Source organism: Taudactylus pleione, unplaced genomic scaffold, assembly GCF_031769625.1.
Source record: "Taudactylus pleione unplaced genomic scaffold, aTauple2 ptg000040l, whole genome shotgun sequence".
Taxonomy (NCBI): Eukaryota; Metazoa; Chordata; class Amphibia; order Anura; family Myobatrachidae; genus Taudactylus; species Taudactylus pleione.
Genome location: NW_028284442.1, coordinates 17,354,663 through 17,374,203, shown reverse-complemented (window position 1 = coordinate 17,374,203; position 19,541 = coordinate 17,354,663). Strand labels below are relative to the sequence as shown.

Below are 19,541 nucleotides of genomic sequence, written 5' to 3'. Positions count from 1 at the left end.
TAGGGCAAGATTCTAAGGGCGGTATTCAATTAGTTTTGCACCCGCGGAAAAGTTTCACCTGCTGGACTTTTGCGCCATTGCGTCTTTTGGACGCAGAAACTTATCGTGCACGTTCCCGCTATTCGCCGTATTCAATTGCAAGCCACACGAAAATGGCAAGCAGCAAATTCAGAACAGGCCAAAAGTGCTGTCAGAATTGGGGAAACCAGCCTGAACCCCCCAAAAAGATGCACTAACATTGGGGATCAATGTAGATGTGTCCGAATAGCCCTAATTAAACTGTTTGGGGTACTTAAGTTGTTTCAATGGGTTCTTATTAGCGTCTTTGCACAAGTGGTGAGGAATGGCACTAAGCAGTATTTTTTGGTGAAAATAAGTAGACCTCTCAAATTTAGGGTACTTGAAAATGGGTGCTAGCATCTTTTTATGTCTCTAAAGTGAAGTTTTAAAAAATGTGAAAAACGCACCTGTTGCATGCACCTGCAATCATAAAAACACCTGACCCATCCTTACAGCACCCCAAGAAGTCTATTTCGCTAGTTTTTATACTTGTCCCCCCAGTTTGTGCTTTTTCACCCCCAAAATGAAAGTACCTTTTTGGTGTGTTCTTAAGTTTTTTTGACACAGTTGTCCTTTGGGGGGCTGTCTCAAAGGTTCTGAGATGTTTTCCCACGTTTGCTCACCAAAATTAAAATTCTGCTATTCTTAGACGAATCTTTTTCACCTATTGCATTGTATTGACTTGCTGCGTAGGCGAAAACCATGTGGAATTGAAAACAGAGATGTTCCGACCACGGCGCTACTTTTTCGTGGAAAACGGCTTTTCGCTTCTAATTGAATACGGCCCTATATTGGATGTAGTTGCATCTCTACTAACCCCTTCATGGTGCACAGCCGTGCGTCCGAATGTGCAGGGACTGAGACACCTAATCTTAGCATTACAGATGCTGCAATACCGCTTGGTGCACCTCTAGATGCAACCATCGGTCGCACCATCAAAACTTGCACCAGTATGAGGGGCCGTTCAAGTCAAAATTACAGCTTTCTGGATATGTCATATACCTAAATTATTGGTTTCTGGATATGATGTATGCTGAAATGGATATGACGTATGCTGAAATGGATATGACATATGCTGAAATGGATATGACATATACTGAAATGGATATGACGTATGCTGAAATGGATATGACATATGCTGAAATGGATATGACGTATGCTGAAATGGATATGACGTATGCTGAAATGGATATGACATATGTTGAAATGGATATGACATATACTGAAATGGATATGACATATACTGAAATGGATATGATGTATGCTGAAATGGATATGACATATGCTGAAATGGATATGACATATGCTGAAATGGATATGACATATACTGAAATGGATATAACATATGCTGAAATGGACATGACAGTGCCAGCCAATCACAGCTCTCCTATATAAGCAGGGCTCCTGGGAAGGAAGAGCAGGAGTACAGTGTGGCAGAGCTGTAAAGTGGAGGTGAGTGCTAACACCATAGTCAGTGGTGTAATAACTTTTGCTGTGCTGATGATGTTAATGTAACACATAACTACTACTGCATGTACTATTAGTTACACCTGGAGATAGGAGACTGCCTCTTTTCAGCTTTTTTCTCCTGTGAGGATTGTGCTCCTGCTGCAGGCAGGTTATGTATTAATGTTACTTTCACTTCCTTTCTGTCCTCATTCTCTCTCATCTCAGCTCTTTCTTTACTCTCCATTCTCTTCTTTCTCTATGTCTGATTTCTTGACAGTGCCCCAGGTCCCTGCTCATGTTAGGGAGTGCCCTGACTCCCAGCAAGATGGCTCCTTCATAATCCAGCAGGTGGGGTAGGATTCCCCTATTATCTGGCAAGATGTACTGTTACTGTATGCAGGCTGCTGGGTCAGACAATCGGCAGTAGGCTGTGGTTTTCACACCCCACACATGCCAAGCATTATTTTAACCATACCACCCAACTGTCCCACATTCAGTGGGTCAGTCCTGTTTTTTTGGGACTGTCCTGTTGTCCTGCCCGCGGCAGAGCAGCGTGTATGCAGAGCGAGAATAGATGTGTGCATACGCATAGTATCTTTCTACTTCAGGGTCCATAGGGTATCCACAGGATACCTTGGGGTATAGGCGGTTGACGTCAGACATTGGGCACCACAGAGTTAAAGTTTTCAGCCTCCCAGGATGCACTGGGATCCCCCTCCTATACCCTGCCTCTGAGCCAAGACAAACTAGTTTTGTAGGTGCACGGCTCAGAGTCGGATCACCATATAACAGAGAGGGGCTGTAATGGCCCCTGAAGTTCTTCAAGGCAGCTGTGGCTGCTCAAGATGAGCTGCACAGCATAGACAGTCAGTACTGACATCTATGCTGTCGCTCCTTCACCCCGCCAGACCAGAATGCCGGTACTGATCCGGGGATGCTGGTGGGTGTCTGGGGTCACAGCTAGCGGTGACCCCGGATTACCCGGACTGTGGCCGGATTCAAGGGGGCAGGTAAGTGGCGGGGTCCCTCGGATGGTACCCGCTGAAACACAGTCCTAAGTCCCCAGGCAGGGGGCTCCCTGGGGACTGGCTGCACGTGGAGCCAGGTATTAACTTGCGCTTCCACTAGACCACTAGGGACAGCGGGCCGCGGCTGAGTGGCAAAGGTCTGGCCTCCCAGGGGTTAATTGCATGTCAGGGGAGAGCGCCTTCCCTGTCTCACAGCCGGCGCCTCCCCCGCTGCACAGTGGCTCTCCATAGCGGTCTGGCGGGCTGTGTCAGCGCTCCTCCCCCTGGCCCGCCTCCTCTCTGCTCCTCGGCGGCCATTTTCTAAGAGTGTGCAAACGCTGCTGGACGCTAAATACCAGTTGCATCGCGGTCCTGGTCCCCCCGCATGCCTCTCCTGCGATTAAGGTCAGAGTATGCAGCACTGTTTCCTACCAGGCTCTGTCTGTGTAGTTGATCATAGTGCTGGTACTGCAGGTGATTTATTTATGCATTGTATGTGACTAACTGCTAACGCTGCTGCCTGTACTTTCACTTCTGACTGTCAGACATTTTACTATCCGTGTTCTTCCTCTGCTAAAGCCCTTGCGGTGCGGTGTTGCAGGGTGTTCATTGCCTCACTGTAAAAGCATTTATCTGTGAGGGGAGTCACATACACTACGGGTATACAATCAGGAAGCCAGCTGCCAGAATCCCGACAGCCGGCTTCCCGACTGCTTTATCCCAGGGTGAGATAAATGACCGGCGTCTATATCTAGATGCCTGTCAATTTCCAGACGCACGGCATCCCGATCGTAGGGATGCCGGGCGCCGCGAGCAGACAGCCGTGGGGGGGAGGGTTAGGTATAGGGTACCCGGTGGGGACTTAGGGTTAGGCACCCCCCTGGGAGGGTTAGGGTTAGGCTAGGGGGAGGGTTAGGGTTAGGCACCCCTGGGGGGGACTTAGGGTTAGGCACCCCCCCGGGGGACTTAGGTTTAGGCAGCGGGGAAGGGGGGTTAGGGTTAGGCACTTGGGGGGGAGGTTAGGGTTAGGCACCCTAAAGGAGGGTTAGGGGGTTAGGTTAGTATAGAATATACTTACCTTTGGGACGATCGGGAGTTCCAGTGCTGTCGGGCTTCCTTTGCCGGGCTCTGCTAATCTGTCGGCCTGCCAATGCCGGGAATCGAACTGCTGGCCATGCGGCCACGGGATTTCATACTGATTCCACACTACATTACACTCATGTCTGAGAGTAAACGTGATTTTCCTCTTCAGCTAAAGTGTACCACATGTAATGTACCATTAGTGGACGGTGACGGAAACACTGAGGGGTTATGTAGGGCGTGTTATCTTATATCACACCCGATTTCTGTCACTGCACCTGTGCAGGAACCGCCCTGGGCTTGTTTTGCTAAGGCACTTACAACCCTTGTGGGCCAGCTAGCGACTCCCCCTGCGTTGCCCCAGATGGGGTTATCACAGCAGTCGGTTGTGTCGTCACCCATGCAGGGGTTCCCCAGGCAGTTGATGGTACCCCAGTGTCTCCCGCTTTCGCCCCCCCCAGGTCTCGCAGGAGCCTGCGTGGGTGAATTCATTGTCCAATACGGTGCAACACCTGTCGGATGTTTTACAGGGGTAGTCATCATTGCAGCCTCCTAAGCAGCCTTTAGTGTCAGACGGCTCAGTATGATGTTGTCTGATAACAATGAGATGTTTGACTTTTCAGACCAGGAGCCCCTCCGTAGTAAGGAGGCGGAGTCTAAGTCTAAAGTCTATATACCTGGCCTTATATGGGCAGTCCGTGCGGCCTTGGTTATCAAGGTGAGAAAGGCTCTGTATGAGCAGAAACGCGTTGGTGAGAGAGGAGCGGCATTAATACATACCAGGAGTAGGGGTCAGAGGACGAACCACTGCAATATAGGAATCAGGGTGACTACACAAACCCATCCCGGGAGGTGATTGTTTACATACCTGTATATGCTGTTTTGGGTGTGAGTTGTCCTGCACCCCAATATTTCTGGTAAGCTGCTACCTATATGTGTTTATGGATGTTTTTATGTATTAATAAACTGTACTTCACTATATACTACTTTTTATTCTTTTGAGGAATTTGGGCATATCTACTATCTGAAATCGTTTGAATATAAGAGAGATGGTGAAAAAGGAATACCATAAGAATCCATTCTGAGAAAATCCTTCTCTTTTATTAACTATTTATAACTGAATACTTAACCCAGAGGAGCGCGGGAACTGCAAGTACTGTTTTACATTGACATTAATAGGGTGTAAGTGGCCACCCAAGCATTTCCTGCAGCACCATTGTGTTGGCGTGCTTATTTTATTGTGAATTATTTGTTATTGGAGTACTTCCAACTCAGACGATAAGCTTTCCGCCTGACGGGATGGGCCTCTCCTTGGGGGAACCCAAAGTGGGAGGCCGGCTTCTTCAGTTCCCACAGTGCTGGTGTCTCACCACCACGGACACTTGGGTAAAAGAAGTGGTCTCTCAGGCGTACCCCCTCTCCTTCCGGCGGATGCCTCCCAGCCGATTTTTCACCACGGGCTGTCAGTCGGATCAAGACAAGGCCCTGGTATTCCGGAAGGTGTTACACTCTCTGCTCCAGGCTGGAATTATAGTGGCGGTTCCGTTGTCCCAGAGGGGATCGGGGTATTACTCCAATCTTTTTCTGTTACAGAAACCCGATGGGTCTTACCGGCCCATCCTCAACCTCAAATCCCTCAACAATTCTTGATGGTTCCTCTGTTCCGGATGGAGACCCTGCGTTCCATCATTTTAGCGATGGATCCTGGGGATTTTATGGTGTCGTTAGATATTCAGGACGCTTACCTGTATATCCCCATTGTTTCAGCACACCAACATTTCCTCAGGTTTGCAGTGGTCGACCAACACTTCCAGTTTCAGGCACTTCCCTTTGGTCTGGCCACGGCACCTCGAGTGTTTACCAAAGTCATGGCAGTTATGGCAGCCCACTTGCGGATGCAGGGGGTCCACTTGTTGCCCTATCTGGACGACCTTCTGTTGTTGGCAGGGTCTCCAGAGATACTTCAGTGCCATCTGCAACTGACAGTCTCTGTGTTGCAGACTCACAGCTGGCTGGTAAACTGGAAAAAGTCCTCCCTGGTTCCCTTACAGAGGATGCTCCATCTCGTAGCCCTGTTTGGACTCCCAACAGAGGATCTTTGTGACAGAGGAAAAGATCTCTGCATTACAGGCAAAAATACGCAGTTGCCTGCAGAGTCGCCGGGTGTCTAATCACTCAGCGATGAGGTTACTGGGATCCATGGTGTCGATGTTCGACATGGTGGAGTATGCCCAGTTTCACTCCAGACCTCTGCAGAAGTTGATCCTCTCCAGATGGAATGGTTAGCCCCATCGGATAAAGAGACAGACAATGGTGCTTTCCCCGGAGGTACGTCTGTCTCTGGCCTGGAGGCTGCACACTGCTCACCTGAACAAGGGGCACACTTTTGGATTGCGGACTGGGTCCTTCTGACAATGATCGCCAGTCTCCGAGGCTGGGGAGTGGTGACGGGTCCACATTTCTTCCAGGGAAGGTGGATGCCAGCAGAATCTGCACTTCCGATAAACATCTTAAAACTTCGGGCAGTATTCAAAGCTCTCCAGCAAGCAAGACATGTCCTGCATGGAAAACCCGTGCAGGTGTAGTCAGATAATGCCACCACAGTGGCTTACATAAACCGCCAAGGAGGGACCCGCAGTCAGACGGCCCCGACTGAGGTGTCCCGTATTCTAGCTTGGGCGGAAGGCAATCTCCCTGCCATATCGGCAGTGTTCATACCAGGAGTCCTCAACTGGGAGGCAGACTTTTTCAGCCATTAAGACATGCATCCAGGAGAATGGTCTCTTCACCAGGAGGTGTTTCAACTCCTGGTGAACAAGTGGGGCCTTCCAGAGATAGACCTCATGGCCTCCCGACACAACAACAAGCTACCTGTGTATGGGTCAAGAACAAGAGATGCAGTGGCACTTCTGGTAGAAGCTCTGTTGGTCCGGTGGACCTTCCAGTTTGCATACCTCTTCCCTCCGTTCTCCCTTCTTCCTCGAGTGATTCGCAAAAATTTGAGCAAGAAGGTGGCATGCTCCTGCTGATATCTCCAGCTTGGCCCAGACGGCACTGGTACTCAGATCTTCAGAGTCTCTCCTTAGACACTCCAATGCTGTTGCCTCTATGTCCGGACCTGTTGTCTCAAGGTCCTTGCCATTTCCTGGACCTGGGTTGTCTGTATTTGATGGCGTGGCTGTTGAGACTTAAGGTCCAGGGGCTTTTCCAGCTCTGTAGTTAACACCATGCTCAGAGCTCGGAAGCCTGCATCTGCAAGAATTTACCATCGAGTATGGCATACTTTCTTTGAATGGTGTCACCCTAGAGCTTATGATCCTCAGGTGTTCCAGATATCCAGGGTGTTGGCTTTCCTGCAGGTGGGCTTAGATCACGGTCTTTGCCTTGCTTCTCTGAAGCTGCAGGTTTCTGTCCTGTTAGTGTGGTTTCAGCATAGGATTGCTACTCTTCCTGATGTCTGCACCTTTCTGTAAAGTGTTCTTCGTGTTCAGCCTCCCTTTGTTCCTCCAGTGGCTCCTTGGGATCTTGCTGTGGTCCTGAGGGCTCTCCAAGGACCGCAATTTGAAACACTCGGCTCAGTGGATTTGAAATGGCTTACAGCTAAGACTGTATTTCTTCTGGCCATTGCTTCGGCCAGAAGGGTTTCAGAATTGGGGGCTCTCTCATGTCGGCCTCCCTTTCTCATTTTTCATAGGGACACTTGCCCTGGTTTTCTCCCAAAGGTGGTATCTAGTTTCCACATTAACGAGGAAATCATAGTGCCGGCCTTTAATTCTCCAGACCTCTCGGTAAGTGAGGCCACCTTAGACGTGATACTGGCTCTAAGGATTTATGTTGACTCCTTGTTTGTCCTTTATAGCTTCTGTAAGAAGGGTTGGCCTGCCAAGAGCAAACTTTGGCAGGATGGATTTGCATGGCTATTTCTGAGTCTTATATTCATGAAGGCCTTCCTGTTCCATCCTCTGTTAGGGCTCATTCCACTAGGTCTGTGGGTCCTTCGTGGGCAGCTCTATGTGGTGCCTCTACTATTCAGCTTTGCAAGGCAGCCACGTGGCCTTCTGTCCATACCTTTGTAAGGTATTATGCATTCGATACCTTTGCCTCTCAGGATGCTTCCTTTGGGCGGTGAATTCCCCTTTCAGCACAGGAGCGTCCCCACCCTTAAAGGATACTGCTTTGGGACATCCCCAAAGTATCCTGTGGATACCCTATGGACCCTGAAGTAGAAATTATGAGTTATGGTAAGAACTTACCCTTGTTATCTCTATTTCTACGAAGTCCATAGGGTTCCACAGGATTCCCGCTCTGTCTCACCTGTACTGCAGATGGGCTTTGTTCTGGTCACCGGTTTTTCCATCTCCTTCTGGTGAGAATGTGATTCTTATGTGTTCCAGACTTTTTCTCCTCCTCCGGCCTATGGCTTGTTACATAACTGGTTTGCCTTGGCTTGGGGGTGAGGTATAGAAGGGGCATCCCAGTGCATCCTGAGAGGCTGAAAACTTTAACTCTGTGGTGTCCTATGTCTGACATCATCCGCCTATACCCCAAGGTATCCTGTGGAACCCTATGTTCTGGGGTCCCCCTTCTATACCCCGCCCCCGAGCCAAGGCAAACCAATTATATAACAAGTCATAGGCTGGAGGAGGAGAAGAAAGAGAGAGAAGAAAGTCTGGAACACACAAGAATCACATTCTCACCAGAAGGAGATGGAAAAAACGGTGACCAGAACAAAGCCCATCTGCAGTACAGGTGCGATAGGGCAGGAGTCCTGTGGAACCCTATGGACTTCATAGAAATAGAGATAACAAGGGTAAGTTCTTACCATATCTCATATTATTCACAGTACGGGGGGGGAAGTCCGGGGGCAGCCCAGCATCTCGGAGATGCTGGGCACGGCCCTTAGCAATGTAAACAGGGCATGCTGCTAGGTCACGCCCTTATTTCACATAGGTCACGCTCCTTTTCAGGAATGCTTCGCCGCGTGGATGTCCCGAGTGGAACTCTGCAAAAGTTGGGAGGTATGTTATAACACTTACATGGCTTTGTGTGTTTATTTAGTGCATATACTGTATAGGTACTGTATGTGCATGTCTACATGCAATTCTATGTATAGGGCTTTATATTGTGTATGTATGTATGTATGTATGTATTTATTCTGCCGCTGCCAACTTGTGAGTGGCAGAATACATACAGGGCCGTAGAGAGCCTGGCCGGGACCGGGTAAAGGAGGGGGCATGGCCTAATCACGTGACGCGTGGCCATGCCCCCTTGGAAAAAACACAAAAATATATCAGCCCAGTGCTAAGCAGGGGGGGGCGTGATCAGTGTGATCGCTCCCCCCCACAGCCATAGGAGACTGCTCTGGCTGCTGCAGCAGCTGCAAGCAGTCTCACACTGCAGCCCAGCACAAGCTGTGTGCTAAGTTGCTGTGAGGGAGGTGAGGGCCATGCCGGGCCCCTCTAGCAAGCCCAGGCCTGGGTAAACTGTACCCACTCCACCCCCCTCTCGGCGCCCATGTATACATACATACATACACAATATAAAGCCCTAGACATAGAATTGTATGTAGACATGCACACATACAGTACCTATACAGTATATGCACTAAATAAACACACAAAGCCATGTAAGTGTTATAATAATGCTGTACATGTATGGGGTGTGAAAACCACAGCCTACTGCTGATTGTGGCAGACTATAACCCTCTGACCAGCAGCCTGCATACAGTAACAGTACATCTAGCCAGGCAATAGGGAGATCCTCCCCACCTGCTGGATTATGAAGGAGCCTTCTTGCTGGGAGTAGGGACCTGGGGTACTGGCAAGAAATCAGACATAGAGAAAGGAGAGTAAAGAAAGAGCTGAGATGAGAGAGAATGAGGACAGAAAGGAAGTGAAAGTAACATTAATAATACATAACCTGCCTGCAGCAGGAGCACGATCCTCACAGGAGAAAAAAGCTAAAAAGAGGCAGTCTCCTATCTGCAGCTATAACTAATAGTACATGCAGTAGTAGTTATGTGTTACATTACCATCATCAGCACAGCCATAGTTATTACACCACTGACTATAGTGTTAGCACTCACCTCCCCTTTCCAGCTCTGCCACACTGTACAAGTAAGAGGGGTGGGCCGCGCTTCAAATTATTATTTATATTATTATCATTTATTTATATGGCGCCACAAGTGTTCCGCAGCACCTTACAAAGTACATAGACAAATAAGTAACCATTGACTTACAATACAATACAATACATGACATGGATAAACATTGCTATATTAGCAACCTTTATGCCCGCATAAGCAGCCAAGTGTTAGTTGCCCCAGTGGGGAGTAAGAGATGAATTAAATTACAGTAGGGAGAAGCACAAGAGGGTAGAGGGCCCTGCTCGAAAGAGCTTACATTCTTTAAGGGAGGGGAAGACAAACAGGAGTGACACAGATGGGGTAGGAGGGGAGAAAGGAAGATGTAGCAGCAAGTTAGGATGAGAGCTGGAAGGCTTTAACGAAATAGTGGGTCTTAAGAGCTTGTTTGAAAGATTGTAGAGAGGTGCAGAGTCTGATGGGGAGAGGGAGGGAGTTCCAAAGGTGAGGAGCAGCACGGACAAAATCTTGGAGGCGGGAGTGGGAGGAAGTAATCAATTGGCATGAAAGGTGGTGTGTATTAAGTGAATGAAGAGGATGGACAGAGGAGTGAAGGGAGATGAGATCAGAGATGTAAATGGGAGAGGAATGGGTGAGGGCTTTGTAAGTGAGTGTGAGAGCCTTGAATTGGGTTCTGAAAGGGAAGGGGAGCCAGTGGAGAGCTTGCAAAAGAGGGGAGGCAGATGTAGAGTGTTTGGAGAGGAAGATGAGCCGAGCAGCAGGACTGAGCACGGGCTGGAGAGGAGAGGGATGGGATTTGGGGAGGCCAGCTAGGAAAAGGTTACAGTAGTCCAATCTGGACATGACGAGTGAATGTACAATGGTTTTGGTAGCATCCTGGGTGAGAAAGGGTCTGATCTAGGAAATATTCTTGAGATGGAAACGACAGGACTTCGAGAGGTTCTGAATGTGTGGTTTGAAGGAGAGAGAAGAGCCCAGGATGACTCCAAGACAACGCACTTTGGCACTAGAATAGATAGTTATGCCATCTATTAATAAAGAAATAGTGGGACATTATGTTATGTGGGAGGGTGGGAAGACTATCAGCTCAGTCTTCGAGCTTGAGAGTTTGAGAAATCGCTGGGACATCCAGGAAGAGATAGCAGAGAGGCAGAGATACGAGTCATTATAGAGGGGGAAAGTTCAGGTGAGGAAAGGTAGATCTGAGTATCATCAGCATAGAGATGATAATGGAGGTCAAAAGAGCTGATGAGTTTATCTAGAAAAGACGTATAGAGAGAGAATAGGAGAGGTCCAAGAACAGAACCTTGGGGAACACCTACTGTAAGAGGCTGTGGGGGGGGAGGAGTCGTCATGAGAGGAAACAGAGAAGGAACGTTCAGAGAGGTAGGACGACAGCCAGGAGAGAGTAGTGTCACGTAGACCAAGGGAGTGAAGGATATGCAGCAGTAGAAGGTGGTCCACAGTGTCAAAAGCAGCAGAGAGGTCAAGGAGAATGAGCAGGGAGTAGTGGCCCTTGGACTTGGCAGCAAGGAAGTCGTTGCTGACTTTTCTGAGGGCAGTTTCAGTGGAGTGGAGAGAACGGAAGCCAGACTGAAAACGGTTAAGGAGGGAGTGGGAGGAAATAAATGTGGTGAGGCGGTTGTAAACAATACGCTCAAGGAGTTTGGAGGCAAAAGGGAAGAGAGAGATTGGTCGGTAGTTAGAGAGAATTTTAGGATCAAGGTTAGGTTTTTAAGAATGAGGGAGACAAGGGCATGCTTGAATGCAGAAGGAACAGTGCAAGAAGAGAGGGAGAGATTAAGGAGGTGGGCAAGTTGGGAGCAGGCAGAAGGAGAGAGGTAGCAGAGGAGGTGGGTGGGGATAGGGTCAAGGGGAAAGGTGGAAGGGGGGAGGACTGGATAAGGGCCTTAACTTCCTTTCCAGTCACAGGGGAGAAGGATGTCAGAGTCGGTAAAATGGATGGGGAGAGGTGATCCGGGAAAGGAGGAGGTGGAGAGCTGGGGGACTGGTTAGATATGATGTCCTGACGTATGGAATCAATTTTAGATGTGAAATATGTAGCAAACTCAGTGGCAGAGAGCAAGGAGGGGAGACAAGGAGGGGGTGGGCAGAGGAGGGAGTTGAAGGTGGAAAAGAGGCTCTGGGGATATGAGGACAGGGAGGAGATGAGATTCTTCAAATATGACTGTTTAGAGAGGGAAAGGGCAGCACTGCAGGATGACAGCATGAATTTGAAATTGAGAAAATCTGCCTGAGAGCGTGATCTTCTCCACTGTCACTCGGCGGTTCGTGAACATTTGCAGGTATCTGGTGCATTTGGCATGCCAGGGTTGAGGTGTGGATTTGCGAGGGTGCTTAGTGATCGCCGGAGCAACAGAGTCAAGAGCAGAAGTAAGGGAGGCATTGTATAGGGAAGCAGCTTGTTCAGCGCAGGAGAAAGAGAGGATAGGGGAGAGAAGTGAGTCAAGTAGGGAAGAAAAGAAAGCAGTGTCGATAGCTTCAATGTTACGCTTAGTGAAGGTGGCTTTCGGAGGTAGAGGAGGGGAAGGAGAGAGGGATAGGTTAAAAGAGAGGAGGTGATGGTCAGAGAGGCGGAATGGGGAATTGGAGTAGGAAGAAATATCACAACGGTGAGTGAATACCAGATCAAGCAAATGCCCACTCGCATGGGAGGGTGAGGAGGTCCATTGGGAGAGTCCAAATGAGGAGTGAGGGTGAGTAGTTTGGATGCAGTAGATTCTGTGGGGATATCAATAGGAATATTGAAGTCACCGAGGATAATAGAGGGAAGGTCTGAGGAGAGAAAGTAGAAGAGTGATGGGGTGAGGATGGGGGACTGGTGGGAGGTGGTATGGGAAGTGGGCAGGTTCAGCAACGTGATATTAACAGGAGTACCAATGCCTGCAGGTAGAATATGAAGAATAAGGGGTACACGTGCGCTCCTGCTGGGTGTGTGTGATACGATGGTGTGGTGGAATTGGCTGGGGAGGGGGGGGAAGGGCAAGGGGAATGTTGGGAAGGGAGATGGAGAGGAGAGGGTGTGTGTATTGGGGCTAAATGGAGGCTATGTTAGTGGGTGTGTGGGTGAGAAAAAATGAGGCAGACAGTAAGTGTGGAATCCAAAGTGTTTTATTCGGTAAGACACAGTGCTTCCCTAGGTGGTTCCGTTATGAGGTGTGGGGATGAGCAGATGGCTCTGTGTGATCCACAGTTGGGGAGTGGGTAGACCCTTTGAGGGGGCTCCTATCCATGCAGTCCTTACTCCTGCACGTTCCCCTGCTGGACCTATGGTCTCAGTCTTCCGGAACTGGGATGCATGGGGTGTTGTTCAAGTCCTGTAGCTTGTGCAGTTGGCGGCGTCCCGCACTGTCTCTGGGAACTTTTTGACCTACCGGTAGGTAGAGAGATGTCCATGGCACTGTGCAGCGTAAGCTGTCGTCCCAGATGCTGGCCAGGCATTGTGTTGCACCTCTGCGAGCCCGCGGGATGCCTGGCAGACGGGTGCCCATCGATGTCCTGCTGTGGGCTGTAGAGTGATGCAGAGAGCTGTGGTGTGGTGCTGCCCTATTGGTCCCGTGGGGTCAGTCTACTGTGCTGTATGCTTTGCCAGGGCGGGAAAGGGGAACCCAAGGTTTGCCGGGTTGTACAGTGCTGGATCCTCTGCGGCCTGGATTCGGTGTAGCAATAAATGGTTGATTAAAGTTCTTGTAGTGGTGGTGAGTGTGGGTGGCTTGATCTCCAATGCATTTTGGCCTCAGTGCCTATTTCAAGGAGTCCTTGAAAAAGTCCCCGAGGCCACCCTGGCAGTGCATACAGCACAGTAGACTGACCCCATAGGACTGTGGGGCAGCACCACACTGTGGCTCCCCGCATCACTCTACAGCCCACAGCAGGACATCGATGGGTGCCCGTCTGCCAGGCACCCTGTGGGCTAGCGGAGGTGCAACGCAACACCTGGCCAGCATCTGGGACCACAGCTTACGCTGCATAGCACCACGGACACCTCTCCACCTACCGGTAGGTCAATCAGGTCCCAGACACAGTGCGGGATCCAACACTGTACTCCTGCTTTTCCTTCTCAGCAGCCCTGCTTATATGAGAGAGCCGTGATTGGCTGGCACTGTCATGTGCTTTTCAGTATATATTATATCAATTTCAGCATATGTCATATCCATTTCAGCATATGTCATATCCATTCCAGCATACATCATATCCATTTCAGCATAAGTTATATCCATTTCAGCATACGTCATATCCATTTCATCATATGTCATATCCATTTCATCATATGTCATATCCATTTCAGTATATGTCATATCCATTTCAGCATACGTCATATCCACTTCAGCATGTCATATCCATTTCAGCATATGTCATATCCATTTCAGCATATGTCATATCCATTTCAGCATATGTCATATCCATTTCAGCATACGTGATATGTCATATCCATTTCAGCATACATCATATCCATTTCAGCATACGTCATATCCATTCCACCATACATCATATCCATTCCACCATGCATCATATCCATTCCAGCATACATCATATCCATTTCAGCATAAGTTATATCCATTTCAGCATAATTCATATCCATTTCATCATATGTCATATCCATTTCATCATATGTCATATCCATTTCAGTATATGTCATATCCATTTTAGCATATGTCATATTCATTTTAGCATTTGTCATATCGATTTCAGCATATGTCATATCCATTTCAGTATAGGTCATATCCATTTCAGTATAGGTCATATTCATTTCAGCATACGTCATATCCATTTCAGCATACGTGATATGTCATATCCATTTCAGCATACATCATATCCATTTCAGCATACGTCATATCCATTCCACCATACATCATATCCATTCCAGCATACATCATATCCATTTCAGCATATGTCATATCCATTTCAGCATAAGTCATATCCATTTCAGCATAAGTCATATCCATTTCATCGTAAGTCATATCCATTTCAGCATACGTCATATCCATTTCAGTATACATCATATCCATTTTAGCATGTCATATCCAGAAAGCAATAACTTAGGTATATGACATATCCAGAAAGCTGTAATTTTGACTTGAACGGCCCCTCATACACCAGCCCTATGCAAGTTGCATTTCATCTGAGTATGGCCTCCAATGCTATCAATTATAGCAAATGGATGGGCGGCACCTTAGTTATATATATATATATATATATGTATATATACAGGCAGGCAGACATATGTTAGATATCTATAATATAGTTTACTTACTGACTATCACCGGATGCAGTCAGGAAGCCGATGGTTGAAATGCTGACCGCCGGCTTCCCGACTGCCAAATCCCAGCAGGGTACTAAAGACAGGCGTCAAAATCCCGACGCCTGTCATTAGACCTACGCCGGGAGCCCGAAGTCCGGCATACCGAACGAAGGCAAGCCAGCTGGCAGGCGCGGACATGCGCGTGGGGGAAGGGTTAGGTGTCAGAGCCCCCAGGGGGGACTTAGGGTTAGGCACCCCTCTGGGAGGGTTAGGATTAGGCTAGCGGAAGGGGGGTTAGGCACCCCCGTGGGGAGGTTAGGGTTAGGCTACCCCCCCTGGAGATTTAGGTTTAGGCTGCATGGATGGACGGGTTAGGTTTAGGCACTATGGGGGGGTTAGGGTTAGGCACTAGGGGTAATACATACCGATCCCACTGTCACACTGTGACACAGTCAGAATTTGTAGGCTGCCAGCTCCTGTGTGTATGCCTGCTTCATTTGTGGTCGCAGGCAACGTGCACAGTGCCGTGCACATAGAACATAGATGGTCCTGGAAATGCCGAGGCAGGCCGCAGACAGCCTGGAGATGAACTGACAGGCTCCGCAATGGCTTATGGGGGGTGCTTCAGCAGCTGGGCATGCGCAGCAGCTCCCTCGTTGCCCATTTTTCTTTAGGTTCGGTAAGCTGCCCAATTGGAGCTGAGCTCCGATCGTGGCAGGGAGCTGGGCTGGCAGAGCAGAGGGGTGGGTGATGGAAGGGCAGCTGCCGGCATGCGCAGAAGCTGTAACGCTGCCCGATCAAAGCTGAGCTCCGATTGCGGCTGCTGGGCCAGCAGGGGGGTGGGTGAGGGAGGGGTAGCCGCCAGGCTCTAAAGGCATTAAAAGGGACCGGCCCAGCGGGGAACGGCCTGGCGTCCCGGCGGCCCAATCTGACCCTGACCATGTCCTTGTCCTACACTGTATTGTACTGCGTGTTATTTGTTTATGCACTTTGTAAGGCACTGCGGAACACTTGTGGCGCCATATAAATAAAGGATAATAATAACAATAATAATAATAATAATAATAATAATAATAATAGATGTAGAATCATTGTACAGAAGTATCTGGTCAAAATTCCGACAGTCGGGATGCCAGCGCTTAGAATACCGTCACCTGTCAGAATCGTGGACCCGGCATCCTGACCGTTGGCATCCGAACTGTAAGTCCTGGGGTTAGGGGGCAGGTTAGGGGTTAGGGTTAGGCACTAGGAGGAGGGTTAGGGTGCAAGAAGGGTACAGGTCAGGTTTAGGCACTAGGAGGGGAGGTTAGGCTTAGGCACCAGTGAGGGAGGGTTACGGAGAGGGTTAGGGTTAGGATACTGACTGACAAGTGTCGTGTGCTAACCCTGTCGGGATGCCGGCATCAGGATTCTGACCACCTGGATCCCGAGAGCCGGCATCCCGTACCCAACCCCATTGAAGTATAAAGTGTCATAGAGTAAATATGTGTAAAGAAAAAAGATAATTTGTTTTACATTGCATTAATTATATTTTAAATAATAATTATTTTAAATTTGAAGATACTTTGTGCAATGCTGCTAGGCAGCAATGGAAACACCCTTTGTGCCAAGTTTTGGAAATTTATATGGGGTGTTGGGAGGAACAATATATAGAAAACTATAATCCCTTTGAGAAAAGTATAATTCTTTTTAAGTGTTATATTGATGTATGGGATGTTGCGAAGAATTAATTTGATAAGTTTATGGACTTTATTAATTGATGTTCGATTCAAGGGTTGCAATTACTGTAGAGATTCAAATCTTTGATCAAACATAGGTATGAAGCGTTGCTCAAGTAAAGGCCTAATGATTGGTGACACTTCTGTGGACACCTCTGAAGCAGTCATTATGCCTAATGATGATTGTGGCCCCATATTATTTGAAGCTTCTGGAGATGGTGGTATAGGCTTAGGGGAATGAGGGTCACTTCGCTGAGGGTTAGCAGTTCTATTTTTCAACATTTTTGATACTCCCGACTTATCCAGGAATTATTTCATAATAATTTTAGGTCCTGGAGAAAAGAAAAGACCCCAGTAATATGTACATGCACAGTCAGTGCTCTTTAAAGGACTCCCACCTCATATAAACTTTGTTTGTAAATGATATTCGTCCAGCAAGGTGTTATTTCAGTCTACAGCTAATATTTAGATACAAGAACTTGGCTTCTATTAGAGCCGCTTTGAGGTAATTATAGCCAATTTTATAACAAACCTTTAGATAGACAATAAAAAGCAAACAGAATATTCACCTGTAATTCAGGCTTCCTCCATAGGCAGGACCCCATACCTCCATTCTTCCTTAGTTGAGAAAGGGGACCAAGAAAAGTCGCAATCACTTTATGCACTTCGTTCACAGGTCTCCTTCAGCCCACTTCCACCAGTCATCTGTGGTGGCTTAAGCATGGGCAATTAGAAGTGCCTTTGCACATTTTCTGCCCCTTGTTTACAGATATTCAGAGGGGACCACCTCAGCCCGCATCTATCAGACAAATATGGTTCCCTGCTGTCTTGGAGCTATGTTCCAGGGAGGAGACCAACGATTCTGCACCCAGTTATAACAGGCCCTACTTCTTCTTTCTCTTCCCTGCTTACATTGACCACTGAGAACTGGACGCTGGCTTATTATACCAAAGATGGCCGTGGTCATTTGGCCCAGCAGCGTGGGTACGGACTCCCGGGTCTCTCCGAGCAGGGAGCTGGGGGGTAGGGATATGCCTGCTTGCCTGTGTTTTTATCCCTGACTCAGACGCTGGGCTTGGTGTGAAACAACCAGCATCTGGAGAGGCGCACAGGGCTCAAGGAGCCCAACTAAAATGCATCCACCTTGAGTGGCCTGCTCACCTGGAGTCCTTCATAGTACCATTCTTACAGGATTAAGAATAGAGGGTATTATTTATATAAATGCACGTATCTTACTTTTTTCTATCCCAAGTTGGAATAGCTATTGATGTTAAACTATCTCCAATGAAAATAGGGTGTGTATTCTTCCTTTTATTTACTGCCTTGGTGTATAACCTTTATGTCCTTTATTGTTTGTGTGGAGATTGAGGCTACGAAAGTAGACTCCATACAAGTACATGAATGGTTTCTATACCACATTTTTTTTCTGTTGTCCAAGTCTAAATAATTTATTAGAAGAAAATATACACCAGAAAAATATTCACTACAGTAAACTGTTCCTTCTGGAATGTTTACGGTTTACTGTAATGAATTTTTTTTTGGGTGTAGTTTTTCTATCAAAGAAGTATTTAAGATGTTGTCACCAGAAAAAATAGTTACAGTTCATGTACTTGAATGTAAGTAAATGTCCTGTCAGGATGCAGCCTGGGATCGGCCGCTACTCACCTCTGCGCTGGTGTCCTTGGGCTTAGGTGTCCAGACGCTGGGAGTGGAGGTGAGTGGTGACTGAGTATTCTCCCTGGGGTCCGCTAGGGCTTCCATGCGTGCGTCCTGGTTTCCGGGGTGCCAGGCATGGGCGCAGCCATGTTGGCTCATATAACCTGACTAGTCTCTCCCAATGATAGTCCTGTGGTCACTCAGCTGATCCTCTGATCAATGATCAGCCACCCAGGGGTATTTAAGTCTGACTCCAGGAACAAGTAACTGCTGTTCAACTTCGTTGTTCCAGTGCCTGTGATACTCACCACTGTTGCTCTGTGCTATTCAGTTCTCTCCCAGTTTTCTGTCTTTCATGTTTTCTATGTCTGTGTGTCTTGTTAAGTGCTGTTAGTTCTGTGGCTATTACCCTGTGTAACTGAGGTGTCAGATTACCTGCTATTACTATTAGCTCCCAGCTGCACCTTTTAGCATTCCCAGCCTGTCCACCTCTCTGTGTCTCACTGTGCTAATCACTAGTTAGCTCACAGCTGGACCTCCCAGCATTCTCCCAGTATTTGCCTTTGTCCAGTACCAGCATTTCTAGCTCTCCCAGTATTTTGCCTTTGTCCAGTATCAGCATTTCTAGCTCTCCCAGTATTTTGCCTTTGTCCAGTACCAGCATTTCTAGCTTTCCCAGTATTTTGCCTTTATCCAGTACCAGCATTTCTATCTCTCCCAGTATTTGCCTTTGTCCAGTACCAGCATTTCTAGCTTTCCCAGTATATGCCTGTCTTCTCTCTGTGTCTTGTCTGTGCAGTCAGCACCCACATTTCTAGCATTCCCAATATATTCACTGAGTCCACTCTGCTCTTGTCTGTGCAATACCCAGTATATGTTTGTGTTTTCTGTGCTAATCAGCACCTGGATATTTAACTATTTCCGGTCCATGCCTAAGTTCTAGTATCCAGATAGCATTCTGTTCACCTCCAGTGTTCTAGCATTGTATATAGTTTCTGGCCTTCTGCCAATCCCAGGTACCTGTCCAGAGGGCCGCGACCTGCTCACTTGGTGTGGTGAAAACCAAATCCCAATTGGAGGGGTCACTGAGGAAACCACCAAGTGAGTTAGACTCAGCGCCTCTGGACAGGTCTAGCCAAACCTGGGTTCGGCCGCAACTAGGAGACCTAGTCCAGTCACTCCCATAGTCACCCGAACCCCCCGGC

General features: G+C 48.0%; 1 protein-coding gene across 2 annotated transcripts in view; it reads right to left on the bottom strand.

Moving 5' to 3' along the window:
• PLEKHG7 (pleckstrin homology and RhoGEF domain containing G7) overlaps nt 1-18,692 on the bottom strand; it is a 181,960-nt gene extending 163,268 nt beyond the window's left edge. The window contains exon 1 of one of the 2 annotated variants that reach the window (XM_088454488.1): nt 18,645-18,692. The gene's annotated coding sequence lies outside the window, so the exon portion shown is untranslated. Of the gene's footprint in view, nt 1-18,345; nt 18,365-18,644 lie in introns of those variants that run through there. The other variant, XM_088454495.1, reaches the window with a different exon arrangement.
• Nucleotides 18,693-19,541: the final 849 nt, after the last annotated feature.